Source organism: Pelophylax lessonae, assembly GCF_965119305.1.
Source record: "Pelophylax lessonae genome assembly, chromosome: 1".
Lineage (NCBI taxonomy): Eukaryota > Metazoa > Chordata > Amphibia > Anura > Ranidae > Pelophylax > Pelophylax lessonae.
The window spans coordinates 513,191,630-513,208,036 of record NC_138768.1 but is presented as its reverse complement, the minus strand read 5'-3'; positions in this window follow the sequence as shown (position 1 = coordinate 513,208,036).

The window sequence follows — 16,407 nt, the reverse complement described above, 5'->3', positions numbered from 1 at the left end:
AAGCCACGCCCCTTTACAGTTAGAAACACGTCCCTAGGGACACATTTAACCCCTGCCTCTCCAAAAGTTAGCCCCTTCCCTGCCAGTGTCATTTTTACAGTAACAGTGCATATGTATAGCACTGATTACTGTAGTAATGTCACTGGTACCCCCAAAAGTGTCAAAAATGTCAGTCAAGGGTCCGATCTGTCCGCCGCAATGTCGCAGTCCCGCAAAAAAAAAAAATCACAAATCGCCGCCATTACTCGTTAAAAAAAAACCCACCAAAAATGACATAAATCTTTCCCTTAGTTAGTAAACGCAATAACTTTTGCGCAAACCAATCAACATACGCTTATTGTGATTTTTTTTACCAAAAATATGTAGCAGAAAACAAATTGGCCAAAAATGTTAAAAAATTTAGATTTTTACATTTTTTGTTTTGGGAATTTCATATAAAAAAATGTGAAAAATATTGTTATTTTTTCAAAATTGTCGCTCTTTTTTTGTTTATAGCGCAAAAAGTTAAAATCGCACAGGTGATCAAATGCCACCAAAACAAAGCTCTGTTTGTGGGAAAAAAAGAGCGTCAATTTCATTTGGGTACGGCGTCGCACGTCCGTGCAATTGTCCGTTAAAGTCACGCAGTGCCGAATAGCAAAATAAGGCCTGGTCAGGAAGGGGGTAAAATCTTCCGGGGCTTAAGTGGTTAAGCTATTTATGAAATTTACTGCCAAGGAAATTAAAGTAAGTATGGGTATGCTTAGGTAAGTGGCTTTGATAATCTTAAAGCCAGGGAAAAAAAGTTTTAAATGAGTTGAAAATCATGCTGAGCATCGGCCATTAATTCTAATGACAAGGGGGAATATCATTCTGATGACTAAAAAATATTATGAGTCAGGAGCAAAAAGACAGCTGAATAACCAGCCCTATTACATTAAGATTCTGTGGAACCCATTCCCCTACCTTGTCTCGAAAGTTAATGATTTGTTGAGCAACGCTTGTAATACTGGTATGAGGAATCAGGAAGAAAATGAGGAACAACATATTTAGAGAACTAGAGTAAAAAAGGAAGGAACTGGTTAAAAAAAGTGAAAGCAGGAACAATCAAACTAATGCTGGGTATACATGCATAGATTATTTTTGTTTACAGTGCCGGCTGAATGAAAGTTATCTAGTAGATTAGCCCATCAACACTATATAGTGGGTAGGGGAATCTCCCACTGTGGCTATTGTATTCTGACAGTCACTGACAGAGCCTGTCAGAATACCTAAACAGTTGCTGCATCTCAATGGCTGGAGCTGCCGTTTGGCCGACAATTTTCCACCCAGGTCCTTAACTTTTTCAATTGGCCGACAGGGCCACCTATATAGCAAGATGTGCAAAGTGTATACCAGTTTCAAAGAGTCATATCTATATCAGACAGATCACATCTTATGGATCCCATTGGGAAAAATGTCATCCTCACTTCTGATTTACAATTGGCGGAAGTAGTTGGAACCTAGAGGCTTATCTTTGCATGGCTATTTTCTTCTCCAGCAAGCCAGCTTTTACATTAGACTGCTGACAGATGTCTCCTGTGCTTGTATATTTCTAAATGCTTTCTAAAGCCCCGTACACACGCAACGATTATCGGCCGACCGATCGTCCGTCTTTTGTCCAGAGTTGTGTTTTGTTGGTTGGAATGTGGAAGAAACTGCACACGAATTTTCTCGCCCAACAAAATTCTAATTCAGAAGTGATGTCATGCGTTGGTTTGGTTTCTTTGTGTTCTTTCTTCTCTGAGCATGCCCAGACTTGCTCATCAGATTTTTCCCTGTCAAAATCTGTACTGACTGCACGAAAATCGGCCGTTGTGTTGACGGCCAACAAAAAATTTATAGTCTGCACACCAGATTTTTTTCGGCTGAAAAGTCGGAGTCGGTTGTCGGAAGCATCATACTAGCAAGCCGAAAATCGGCAGATCGGTCGTCGGACGAAAATTTCCTGCCAATTTTCGACGCATGTGTACGGGGCTTCAGGCTCGGTTCACATTTATGCGATGCGGGAAGGCTGCGAATTCGCAGCCTGTTCCCGCATCGCACACGCACCCCCGGCAGTTCACACTGCCATATGCGATCCGCTGGGGGTGTCAATGTAATCTTAACGACACCCCCAGTTTGATCGCATATCGCAGTGCGATCGTGCAGTTCGCACAGGATCGGATCGCACAAGTGTGAACTGCTGTGTGATCCGATCCTGATGCGGCTGCAAAAATGCCTCCTGTGCGTGTTTGCTGCGGGTGCGATGCGAATTTAGCCATACAGTTTGTATGGCTAAACTCGCACCGCACAGCCGATCGCATGTAATGTCGGAGCAGTGCGCTCCGACATTACATGCGAACCCCGCACACGCACAAGTGTGAACCGGGGCTAACTCTACTTATGAGCTCAGATTCTACTGCATGGCTGGAATATGCATGGCTATTTTTATTTCCAGTGTGTCTGCTTTTACATGAGTGTGGTGCTGCCCATGCTTGTATGTGATCTCTCTGTTTCAGGCTTTGGCTTCTACAGTTCACTGACATCTGTGCCTTTAAGGATATGTTCTCTTTGTAGAGTTTAATATACAAGAAACGTGCACATGGGTAGACACATATTTAATCAGATTAATGCTAATTTAAAGAAGAAAATCTATCATATTGATTGTTTTATTTTACAGTTCTGTCTTCTATGGGACAAAGTATACAAGTGCTTTGTAACTCTAGTTATGTTATGTGGTCTGACCTGCCCCCAACCCTTCTGCCATGGCCGGTCAAACAACAGCTAATAAGGAGACGGCTGAATCATAGCTGCAGCTTGTCCCAGCTGTGAGCACTTTCCTGAGACAAGCATCAGCAAGAGGAATGCAGGGGAAGGGAAATGGGGGAGGAATGTATTATATGTATTTTGTCCCACAGTTGACAGAACTATAAAAATATGATGTATCATATCCAACATGGATAATTTCCTAAGCTTCATCATCTGCCTATTGTACATGCTTTCATAAATTATAAGAATATTTTCATATGCAGTGATGTTCCATGATAACATATTATGTGGTGCCTGGTTAATTCTACTTGGCATTGTATTTTGCTTGATAATTTCTTGCTCCGTCTTCTTGATAGTGAAGTGTTCATCAAGTGTTCATTTTGTGACGATTTAGGCGATTGACAACATTGTCACATTTTAACCACATTTATTGAAATGTCACCAAGACAAGACCCTTGTGGGATATTGTGGAGTGTGAAGGTAAGATAGTTAATTCCATGTTAATACTACTACATTCAGGGTGGTAGATCTCTGAACATTAAGCTTGGAGAGCCCAGTCCAGCTTTCTTCCTTGGGTTTATTGGATCCGCTCTTCCCTTTTCGGAGGTGTGGCATAAACCAGGATGGCCATGGATTAAATTTGAACTTGCCTTGCCAGTGTGCCTGGTGTGTCAGTATTTTGCCTGTGAGCATCCTTATGGTGACCCTTTAGTGAGCCTGTGTTAAAAGGGGCCAATGCACCTGCTCTGTTCAAAGCACCTTGTGCCCAGCTCTATCCAGAGATGTATAGTAACGAAGTAGAACTACTTAAGTACTGTACTTAAGTACCGAAATGCAGTATCTGTACTTTCCTAGAGTAGAATTTTTTTCTCCTACTTCTACTTTTACTTCACTACATTTTTTCGATGATTTCGATACTTCTACTCAAGTATTTTTTTTTTGTGCTGCATAGTTACTCGTTACTTTTAAAAAAATTACCACTGCCAGAACAGTAGATGGCAGGTTGCATAAAGCTCAAAAAAATGTGTATAATGTCATTTGTAAATCAGCGCATACGAAAATAAAGGCTGTGTATAATAAAAGCTGCTATACCAAATCTTTCCAATAAAAAGAAAATATGAAACAAACAAATAAATGGTGCTACAGCGCTTAAAGTGCATCAAGAAACTACTAACAAACACAGGTTAATCATTTGAAATAATAAAAACAATATGATGTTCATACTTTTGACTTCTTTCTTTAATAACTACATAACACAGTACTTGTACTTTTACTTTCAGTACTTGAGTAGAAATTTTTTTTCAAAACTACTGGTACTTTTTACTTTTAGTACTTAAGTAGCAAATTTTTTGAAAAAACTACTTGCAATACTTAAGTAAAAAAAATGTTGAATACTTTAGTACTTCTACTTAAGTAACTTTTTCTGCGAGCACTTCCACTTCTACTCAAGTAATTTTTTGATCGAGCACTTGTACTTTTACTCAAGTAGAAATTTCGAGTACTTTATACAAGTCTGGCTCTATCCTTAATGATCCCTCTGTCCCTAGTCAGTTGGACCTTTGCGCACAGCCTTACTTTAGTGCATGAATGATTTGGTGAATACACTTTGCCAAATTTCCAGGATGAGCCTTCTGTGTATACTCACGTGCAGAATTCTCTGGGCTAAATGCTGGTCAGCATAACTCCTCTGCAAGAAATGCCTTTAGTAATTTTTGAGGTTCCTCCTTGGATAGATACTTCTAGGAGGTAAGAGTACTCTACTCCCTCAGAAGAGGTCTTGTGACTTAACCCGTGGATCTTCTTCTTCAGAGGTTATGAAGAGTTTTCTTTTATCCCTCTTTCAATACAAGGTCTAAGTAAGGAACATACTTTTGTAAGAAGACATGGCCCTCCAAGTCAGCTAAGTCTGGCACCAAAGCCTCTTTACAATGGTGGGGTGGCACCAAGGCCTCTTTACAGTCATGGGGTCCCTCCTTCACATGTCTTCGACCCTCTTAGTCTTCTGGTCCCAGAAAAAACTCATAGGCCTGGGTCCAAAGTATTATTTCCAGGGGCTACAAACGGGAATTTCTCTCTCTGCCTCCTGCCCACTTCATGCTTTCAAACTTGCCTTCTTCCCCATTATGGCCTGTGGATCTGCTTGCTGCTGTCCAACAGCTCTTGTATCATTACTCCATACCAACAGAAGAACACTTTAAGGCTTCTAATAAAACTTCTAAATGATAAGGCCCATTCTAGATCTAAAAACTGTTATCTTCTCTCTTCGGGTTCAAAAGGTTTGCATGGAAAATATCAGGTTGCCTCCTTTATACTGTAGAATTTTTTAGCCTCATTGGGGATGATTAACTGCACATTCCCATATGTCTGCATTGTGCAGTGGGTGATCATCATGACCAATCTGTTGCCCTTCCATTTGGCCTGCCCATGGCCCCCTAGGTTTTTATTAAGGTGCTTGCCCCAGATTTGGCTGTGCTCCATTCTTAAGGGATTTATGTTGAGGGCTACCTGGGCAATCTTGCTGGTAAATCTTTGTTCCTGTTAGCCAACATCCAACAGAAGCTACAGGCTCTGCAGCTGGACCATCAACCAGTCATTGCTGGACCCATCTCACAGACTGGAGTACCTGGGACTGATGCTGGAAACAGCCCTCTCCAGGACCTTTGTCTCTGGGGGATAGTCTGTTCTTTTACTCTCATGCCAGGGCCCCCTGTCCCAGAGGAAGCCCTAGATTCATGCTTGCATGAGGGTCTTGAGTCCCATGGTTGCCTCCTTTGAGGCTGTAATGTAGGTACACTCTAGATCATGGCAACTCAACATTTTACCCATGCTGGACAATCAGACTTGGTCCTTGTAAAAACATTTTTATTTATGTATGCTGCCTTGGTTGCATTAGGGTGCATCATTATCCCTCTTTAATCTCAGTGCCTACTCATACACATTTTAAACTTAAAATATTAAATTACATGCATTTATTAAATCCTTAACCACTTAAGCCCCGGAGGATTTGGCTGCTAAAAGACCAGGGGGTTCTTTTGGTGGTATTTGATCACCTGTGCAATTTTTTGATCATGCGCTATAAACAAAAAATGAGCGTCAATTTTGCAAAAATAACAATATTTTTCACATTTTTATATGAAATTCCCCCCCAAAAAAATGTAAACAAAATTTTTTAACATTTTCGGCTAATTTGTTTTATGCTACATATGTTTGGTAAAAAGAAATCGCAAAAAGCGTATTTTGATTGGTTTGCGCAAAAGTTATCGCGTTTACTAACAAAGGGAAAGATTTTTGACATTTTTGGTGTTTTTTTTTAACGCGTAATGGCGGCGATCTGCGATTTTTTTTGCGGGACTGTGACATTGCGGCGGACAGATCGGACCCTTGACTGACATTTTTGATACTTTTGGGGGTACCAGTGACATTACTGCAGTAATCAGTGCTATACATATGCACTGTTACTGCAAAAATGACACTGGCAGGAAAGGGGTTAACTGTATTGGAGAGGGAGGGGTTAAGTGTGTCCTAGGGGCATGATTCTAACTGTATAGGGACATTGCTATTGGTGTAAAAACAAAGATCAACGGTCCTACATAGTAGAACCGTCTGATCTTCATTTTTACACCAGGGAGAATGACGGGCGGCTTGTTTACATAAGCCGCTCCGCCTTTCTCCCTTGACCGGAGCGATCGTAGTGTGACTGGCGGACATCGGGTCTGCCGGTCACACGCACTGACTTGTAAGTGAACAAGCCGCGGCGCAATTGGCTCTCAAGTCAGTGACAGGCGAGTGACGTACCCATACGTCACTCTGCCTGGCCGGGCCTGACCGCCGCAGTATATAGTCGTGCGGCGGTCGGCAACCGGTTAAGAAAAGGTAAAAAATGTACAAACTTCTACTGAACCAGGTGAAAATAACACCAGCATAAAAACAAAGAACTAATTCACAAGTTTGATTTAGAATCCCCCCCCCCTTTCATTTGTATACTTATTACTCTTTACTTCTATAATTGTGTAAATAATAGATGTTCATGAAGATTTCTGATGAGGGGGAGTTCAATGATTTATTACTTACAACTGGTTTTGTGGGTACCAAAGCTCAACTTCCTCTGGTGCTGTGGAACTTTCTGTTCAACTATTGGATGTGGAATTTAGGACCTGGGGACCACCATACTGCACCAAGCCTCCCTCTGGGAGGAGAACCTTCTGGTTATGCAAAAAGAAGCCCAAAGGGGCAGCATCCCCTCCATTCAAGTAGTGGGTGAGAGACGGGTTTGTCTCTAGGTCCATAGACCCTCATGCCTTTGCAGTAGATGCTCTAGTGATGCAGTTAAACCTGATCGGTGCCTTTCTAACCTACAAGATTCCCCCCTGCCTACTCTGTAGGATCAAGATCGAAGGCATTCTGGAGATCCTCATTGTACCAGACTGGCCCAGAAGGACGTGGTATGCAGACATACTCAACCTCCTGGCAGATGTGCCCTGGGTCCTACTGGATTGTCTAGACAGCATATTTCAAGGGCCCATGTCCCATGGTGCTTCCTAGTCCCTTGCTTTAAAGATATGGCTGTTGAAGCCATGGTCTTGAGGAAGAGAGGCCTTTTGTATTCAGTCATCCCTACTCTCTTGAAGGCTAGGAGGTTGACTTCTTTTAAAGTCTACTATCATACCTAGAAGGCCTATTTTGCTTGGTGTGAGTCAAGAAACTTTTATCTTAGAAATTACATCCCTGGGATGTTTTCTGCCCCTCTTCCTGTCTGGTCCGGACAAAACTTGCCCTTAAGTACCATAATGGACAAATCTCATCCTTGGCTGATCTATTTCAGAGACCCTTGGCATTTCACTCTCTAGTTAAGGGCTTTGTTCAGGGTGCACTATGCATCCCCCCTCTATTTTTTCTCCAGTGTCTCCTTAGGGTCATAATCTGGTTCTCTTGGCTGTGCAGAAGCCACCCTTTGAACCTATTAGGGATATTTGCTTGTCTGACCTTAACCATAGGGTACATGCAATCTCTTTGTGATGTAGGAGAGCTAAAACGTATGTGGATGTGTTTCGATGGGATAGGTGGCTTGTGGTCCTAGAGGCTGCTCACCAGCAACTGTGGGGTCTTGCTGGCCTTTCCAATCCAAGTGCCTTCATCATCCTGTTTTTAGCCTTGATGAAGGGGGAGTGCTGAGTCCCCGAAACGTGTTGGCTGCACCAAAATAAAAATCTTTTAAAACTTTGTACAAGCTGGTGTGGCGCTCTCATTCTTTCAAAACTTCGACTTACCCATAAGGTGGCCTTTCCGGTGGCTATCACCTCTGCGAAGAGAGTCTATGAATTAGTGCTCTTATTCTGTAAGGAGCATTTCTTTAAGTTGCACAAGGATAAAGTTGTCTTGAGGCAACTCCTGAAAGTAATCTCTGCCTTTCACGTTAAAGCAGTTGTAAACCACTGGACGTTTTTTTTTTTTATTACCCTGCAAGATAATGTCATAATGTGCTTGTATGCTAGTAGTTCACATCTGGGCAGAGCTATGAAAAGGGTTATTGATAGAGAGACTGGTATACTAAAGAGTGCCCCTTGATTATACTCAGTGGAGGAAGCTGAATGCTGTGGACTTAGTATACGTGGGGGAAGTGCTCCCTACTCTTCCCCCTAAGGGGCCGCTGACAACCGACTCTCCTATTCCTGCACAGCCAGCAACATGCATTTCTTCCAGAAGTCAGTGCCATAAAAAACTTTTTTTTGTTGGTTTTATTAGGGTATAACAAATAAGATAGGGTGAAGGGATTTTTGTGATGCCTAGCAGATGATGAACACAGCAAAACTTGGGGACGATCTTCTTCTCTCTGTACACAAATCCTGAACTGCCTCCTTCTGTACAAACACACGGTCCTTTGTGGGTTAAAAGCAAAAGTCCATCACAGATTAAGGGCCCCAATTCCTCCTTGAAAGTAGCACAAACTTGTGGTAACTGCTTCCCTTCTCTCTGTGGATCCGTTCCCAGCTCCACTATTCAGCTGATTCTACCAGCCCTTCTAGCTGCTTAGGAGATCTCTCAGGGTAAGGATGAAGGGTTGAAACACACTGCTGTCCATTCAGAAAGCTGACTACATATGGCAGACTTTCCCCTTGTAGTATCACTGAGTGTGCTGATGACTCAGTGTCCTCTCCTTGCTCCCACTGCTCCCAGGTGGTGGTCCAAATCACATCGCACTGTAGACAGGGTCCTTCCTGAGGCAGCCCGAGCCTCTGCCATGTAAAGCCCCCCTTAGACCTAGAGGGCCACTCAAGGCCACTGGCAGACTCCTCAGCACTCCATCTCTATCTTCAAACCCAACTCCCCCTGCCAGCATGATTCATCCAAACTTGAAGGCTGGTTTACCTACCTGCGAGGCCCACATGCCTAGGGATTGGCCAGATCAATCACTTACTGTGTTCATTCATAACTGAAGTATAGTAAACTATGTTTACTATGCTTAAGTTTATAAATGAACAGGATGTAATGTTCTGGTACCTATGGTACCCTTATTTCCATTTCTCTCCTAACATTGCGTCCCATCTTGCTATCCAAATGGAACGCATACACCTTTAAGGGCAATGACATCATCGCCGAGCGCCGATATGAGCGGCTATTTCAATCGCCGGTTTGCTCTTACTCATTGCTCGATCAAACCGCATGTTCAACTTACCTTGTCTTGTGCTGCCGGAGCTTCTAGCTATACCCTTTGCCTGAACTGAACCGGAACCTCGCTGCCGATCCCGTATCTCGCTACCGGATCACTCCTTACTACTGGACCTTGCTACTACTAACTATCTAGTGATAAGTACCCCACAGGGGATTCCTTCCTAACCTATACTTTCACTATCATCTACTGCATATTACAAAGACAATTACTATCTGATCTATTCCTATCATCTGCATAGATTGTTAGCTCTTGGGACTACCATCATCTATCATTGCACTAGGTTACTCTATCTTGTATACATTCTGCTGTCCCCTACCATCTGTACTATACATGATTGCTAGAACCTATCTGCATACTACCATCACCTACCACTCTCCTGAATACTATTACTGAGTGCTCACCATACTATCGCCTGTCTCTCACCTCTATACTATCATATATTCTATCACTCCAGGAACATCATATTGAGTGTATGTATATTGCATAACAGGCTGTGCACGGTGATGAAGTCCTGAGAGTTGGATATGTTGTTCAACAGAATCTCTACACGACTACTGAGTGTAACAATTCTGCAGCTGCAAATCCATTCATTAACAAAAAACGCATGAGCGTTACACAGGAGCCTCTGTCTCCTGTACATTCATCTGCAGTGCAGTTGAGGCTGCAGAGAAAGGAATTTAAGAATCTTTGTCCTCAATTCCTTTCTCTTTCTCAAACGTGAGATATCAGGGGTCTGTTTAGAGCCCTGATATTTCACCCAAACCCCCCCCAACAGAGTTGTAAAAAAAATTGTAAAAAATAATTATTTTGAAGAATTTTAAAAAATATTTTAAATTTTAAAAAATATTTTTTTTAATTTGTAATTTGTAAAAAATAGTTAAAAAAATTAAGAACTCATTGACACAGGTTCTCTGGCATTTGCAGCGTGAATGAACAGTTTGTACCACTATAGCCACCTGTCACTATATGAGGATACAGCGGCTGTATGAACACAGGTCCAAATTTGATAAGTGTGCAGGTATGGGTACGTGGCCCCAAATATACATTCAAAACACTGATTTACACAGTACAGGCCATTTTATTTATTAACGCAATACAGTTTTATCTTTTAGCAGGAATGTTGTAAGGTATGTTATTTTTTTGTGCACTAATAATGATTTAGTGTATTTGTTTTGATATTTTTTTTAGGGGGGGCTTTCAGTTAGGCTGTACAGGTCCCAAATCCACAATTGTTGAAAAGACCTTACATTTCTGTGCCTCTAAATAATTACCAGGAAAATACTGATGATCGCTCACCAAACCTGTTTGTGTGTCACATATTATAGAAAGTTAACAGAAATTAGCAGAAGAATTATAAACATATATATACTATGTAGCACCCTCCTAGTCAGGTGCTAGTGAGAGAGTATAGTTTTGGCTTTGTCTGCCTATCAGAGGAGCAGCAGGCAAATCTATATGGCACTCTGCTTAACAGAGAGCAAGATCTGTAGTTAGGTCTGCTCAGTGTGCCCAGTGTGTGATTCATCTGGTCTCAGGGAGTGTCCCCAGCTGATGCAATGGGGAGGCACGTTGGATGCTGGAGGAAACCTGACCAATGACACACAGGCTTTTGGTACTGTCCCAGGGATTGGCACAGACAGTTGATCTCTGTGCATTATGGGGCAGGGTATAAAAAGCCACGCGCACATGAGGTAGAGGTCTTTTTGGCAGGAAGCAAAGTCCCAGAAGGAGGGTTGCAGCTGCCTCCTCTTCTGCTGCAGTTTGTGATGGTCCCAGGCAGTCAGCCTCGTGAGCCATTGGTGTGAGGCTGAACCCAGAGGTCCAGGAGAGCTGACTAGAGGAGTTGGGGCACTGCGAGAATCTGGAAAAACAGTAGCGTGAGTACAGAGGATCTTGCCCAGGGGTCTGCCCAGGAGGGGGACCACTCCGGAGTGTAGAGTCAGTGGACGGGTGTCAGCTAGCACAGAGAAAGGGGGTACTGGGGGAGTACCCTGAAGAGAAACATAAATAGGAACACTTATCCCATCTTCATTCAAGTGGCAAGATGAAGTAGCGGCCTTGCCGCATTCTCAAGTTAGAATTCCTCTGAAATGTCAATAGTTAACAGTTGGAGTATCCTACTCATCCCTTCTCCTATCCCAATATAAATAAAACAACAAAAACAACAACCCCTAGACTGATCATTGACTGAGCCAAGAACTTAAAGTACTAAGATTTCTGCAAACAGTTGCTACGGGTAACCCAGGGTAATCCAAAAGTGTCATTCTTCAGCAGTCCTCTAGGTGGCAGTGCTACAACTATATTACCAAAAGTATTGGGATGCCTGCCTTTACACGCACATGAACTTTATGGATGAGCGAATTAGGGGTGGAGGAACTTAACTGGCCTGAACAGAGTCCTGATCTCAACCGGAAAGAACACCTTTGGAGTGAAATAGAGCGGAGACTGTGAGCAAGGCCTTCTTATCCACATCAGTGCCTGACCTAAAAAATGCGCTTCTGGAGGAATGGTCATTATCTCACAAAAGTGAGTACACACCTCACATTTTTGTTAATATTTTAATATATCTTTTCATGCGATAGCACTGAAGAAATTACTCTTTGCTACAATGTAAAGTAGATTTGCTGCCCCTCAAAATACCTCAACACACAGCCATTAATGTCTAAACTGCTGGCAGCAAAAGTGATTACACCCCTAAGTGAAAATGTCCAAATTGGGCCCAATTAGCCATTTCCCCCCCCTGGTGTCATGTGACTCGTTAGTGTTACATTTTCTCAGGTGTGAATAGAGCAGGTGTTTTAAATGTGGTGTTATCACTCTCACTCTCTCATACTGGTCACTGGAAATTCAATATAGCACCTCTTGGCAAAGAACTCTGAGGATCTGAAAAAATTAATTGTTGCTCTAGATGGTCTAGGCTATAAGAAGATCGCCAAGACCCTGAAACTGAGCTGCAGCACAGTGGCCAAGACCATACAGTGGTTTAACAGGACAGGCTCCACTCTGAACAGGCTTCACTATGGTCAACCAAAGAGGTTGAGTGCACATGCTCAGCGTCATATCCAGAGGTTGTCTTTGGGAAATAGACGTATTAGTGCTGCCAGCATTGCTGCAGAGGTTAAAGGGGTGGGGGGTCAGCCTGTCAGTGCTCAGACCATACGCCACACACTGCATCAAATTGGTCTGCATGGCTGTCATCCCAGAAAGAAGCCTCTTCTAAAGATGATGCACAAGAAAGCCCACAACCAGTTTGCTGAAGACAAGCAGAGTAAGGACATGGATTACTGGAACCATGTCCTGTTGTTTGATGAGACCAAGATAAACGTATTTGGTTCAGATGGTGTCAAGCGTGGGTGTGGCGGCATAGGGTGAGTACAAAGACAAGTGTGTCTTGCCTACAGTCAAGCATGGTGGTGGGAGTGTCATGGTCTGGCGCTGCATGAGTGCTTCCGGCACTAGGGAGCTACAGTTCAGAATGCCAACATGTACTGTGACATACTGAAGCAGAGCATGATCACCTCTCTTTGGAGACTGGGCCGCAGGGCAGTATTCCAACATGATAATGACCCCAAACACACCTCCAAGATGACCACTGCCTTGCTAAAGTAGCTGAGGGTAAAGGTGATGGACTGGCCAAGCATGTCACCAGACCAAAACCCTATTGAGCATCTGTGGGGCATCCTCAAATAGAAGTTGGAGGAGCGCAAGGTCTCTAACATCCACCAGCTCCATGATGTCATCATGGAGGAGTGGAAGAGGACTCCAGTGGCAACCTGTGAAGCTCTGGTGAACTCCATGCCCAAGAGGGTTAAGGCAGTGCTGGAAAATAATGGTTGCCACACAAAATATTGACACTTTGGGCCCAATTTTACCATTTTCACTTAGGAGTGTACTTTGTTCCCAGCCGTTTAGACATTAATGGCTGTGTGTTAAGTTATTTTGAGGGGACAGCAAATTTACACTGTTATACAAGCTGTACACTCACTACTTTACATTGTAGCAAAATGTCATTTCTTAAGTGTTGTCACATGAAAATATATAATAAAATATTTACAAAAATGTGAGGGGTGTACTCACTTTTGTGAGATACTGTATATATGTACTGTATATGGGATTTCCATACCAAATTAACTTCTGAAGCATAAATAAATTTGGCTTGCTAATTAGGAAAATTGGAACATGTGAATACCTGTGGCTTGACTTAATGGACGGGAAGGTGACTATTTCCTGCTTTATAATTAGTAGTTAGAATCTAATTAAGCAACATTGTTGCAAAGGAAATTAACGTTTGGTCATTTGTTCAACATCATTAAAAACGACAGGAAAAGTACCAGGACAGACATAGTAACAAAACGTCGTCACTGATAGATAAGGAAACCATTGAAATGTATTGCATCACACATTTACTGTCAGCTATTAGAAATGGGATTTGGAACTTCAGCAATTTGATTATAATCTTAACTTTCTTATCCTAAATCTTCCTGCTTTGCTGATTCACTGTCATTAAAGAAACAGGAATATAGGACAGGGTAGGTTGTAGTTGTGAGCACTGGTTCCTATTTTGCCCTGGGGAAGAAGAAGAAGAGTTCAGCTACAATTCTGTGTACAGGTTTCATTGATAAGTTGAAGAGTGCAGTGCAACGTTTAGAAACACAGAGCAATCCGAATATGTGATTTTTTTCCAACTGCTGTGCTGCTACTAAAGAATTAGATTGTTATAACACATGTATACATTATTTTGTTGATTTAGGACTCATGCACCCTGGATGCTAGCAGTCTGCATTAAAGTCATTAGTCATTGTGCGCATACTTCCCTAAATGTTAGTACCACTCAGAGCACCATTCAGCTGCAGCAGCATTGAGAGGGGCCTGGCTTCAGATTGGAGCTCCATTTTTGACAGGAAACATGTGACCTCCACTCCAACTTTTTTTTATTTCTATTGAACTTTAACCACTTAAAGGGGAGTTCCGGCCACAGATGAAAATACCCCCTAATCCTAAACTAACGCCAATTACACTAACACTAACCCCACATTACAGTACAGGAAAGTAATTGAATTTAGATAAAATTTTACCTTTAAAATTGATTGCAGAGCGCAGCCATTTCCAGTGTGGGCGTCTGAAGCCGCTGTGTCCCCGCTGTGTCCCTCTTCCTGGTTTCTGGCTCCCAGAATGCCGATCGCAATCTTGCGCATGCGCTGTAGATTGCGATCAGCAATCAGAGTAGCGGACGGCCATTCCCATTGCATCCTGGGATTAATGACTCTCATCTCCCAGGACGCAATGCGAAACCGGAAGTGACATCCGCGGCCGCAGAAGGAGGAAGTCCGACAGAGATGCCAGATTGTAAGCTCTAACGAGCAGGGCCCTCTGATTCCTTTTGTTCCAAATTGTAGTGTAACTGTAATGTCTGCCTTCATTTTGTTAAGCGCTGCGCAAACTGTTGGCGCTATATAAATCCTGTATAATAATAATAATAATAATAATAATAATAATAAGTGACCCCTAAAAAAAAAAAAAAAAAATGTCTAATTCTTTTTTAACATGCTTTTCCCCACAGGAATCCAGAAAGAAGAAAAAGAGGGTGGAACTCCTCTTTAACCGCTTGCCGCCCGCCCGCCGTCATATGACGGCGGAGCGGAGCGACCATTATCCTGGGCCGCCGTCATATGACGGCGGCACTTTAAGCAGGGCAGGCGCGCGATCGCGTGCGCGCCGCCCTGCACTGACGGTGTCGGGGTGTCCCCGGGACACCCCCCGTCACCGGCAGGGGGGAAACAGCCAATGGGCGTGGCTGTTTCCCACGTGATCGGCTGTGTTCCAATGACACAGCCGATCACAATGAAGGCGCCCACCAGATGACCGCGCATGCGCGATCGGGAGCGCGCAGCGCGGTCATGTCGGTGGCACTGTGTTCCGTAGGAACACAGCTGTCACCGGCGGTAGTAAACAGTCACTTGACAGTGACTGTTTACTATGTGATCGGCTGTGAATCCATTCACAGCCGATCACAAAATGTAAACAAAGAGCAGTGACTCACTGTTACTAGCTCTTCTCCCCTCATACAGTTTCCAGTATGAGGGGAGAAGAGCTAGAAATAGTGAGTTACTGCTCTGTACACATGTAAAATGTAAAAGCACACAAATAAAAGGTCCCCACACAGTCCTCAGCCCCCCCCAATGTCACCTGTCACCCAACAGTCACCTCATCAGTGCCCAGAAATTGACACCCATAACGTTCACATGTGAGCGCAGCGATCGCGGGCAGAATCACTGCGATTCTGCCCGCGATCCGGAAATCATTGCAAATCGCGGGACGCCTGTGCGTTGCCCCTGATTTGCAATAGCACCCCAAACGCTGTGCGATGTTGCCGCCATTTCCGCCTGCCGAATCGCGGTAACATCGCGCAAACATCGCATGACGCCCAAAAAAGGTTTGCGCGATGTTACCGCGATTCGGCAGGCGGAAATCGCAGCAACATCGCACAGCATTTGGGGTGCTATTGCAAATCACGGGCAACACACAGGCGCCCCGCAATTTGCAATTTGCAATGATTTCTGGATCACGGGCAGAATCGCAGTGATTCTGCCCGCGATCCCTACGCTCACATGTGAACATAGCCTAAAGTTCACCGGTCACCAGAGACTGCCATCAGTACCGCCGTGCACCATCGCCCGTCACCTGTCACCCATCAGTGACCATCGCCCGTCACCTGTCACCCCATCAATCACCGTCACCTGTCACCCCATCAGTCATCGTCACCTGTCACCCCATCAGTCATCGTCACTTGACACCCCATCAGTGATCGTCACTTGTCACCCCATCAATCATCGTCATATGTCACCCCGTCAGTGACTGTCATCTGTCACCCCATCAATCATCGTCACCTGTCACCCCATCAATCATCGTCACCTGTCACCTCATCAATCATCATCACCTGTCACCTCATCAATCATCGTCACCTGTCA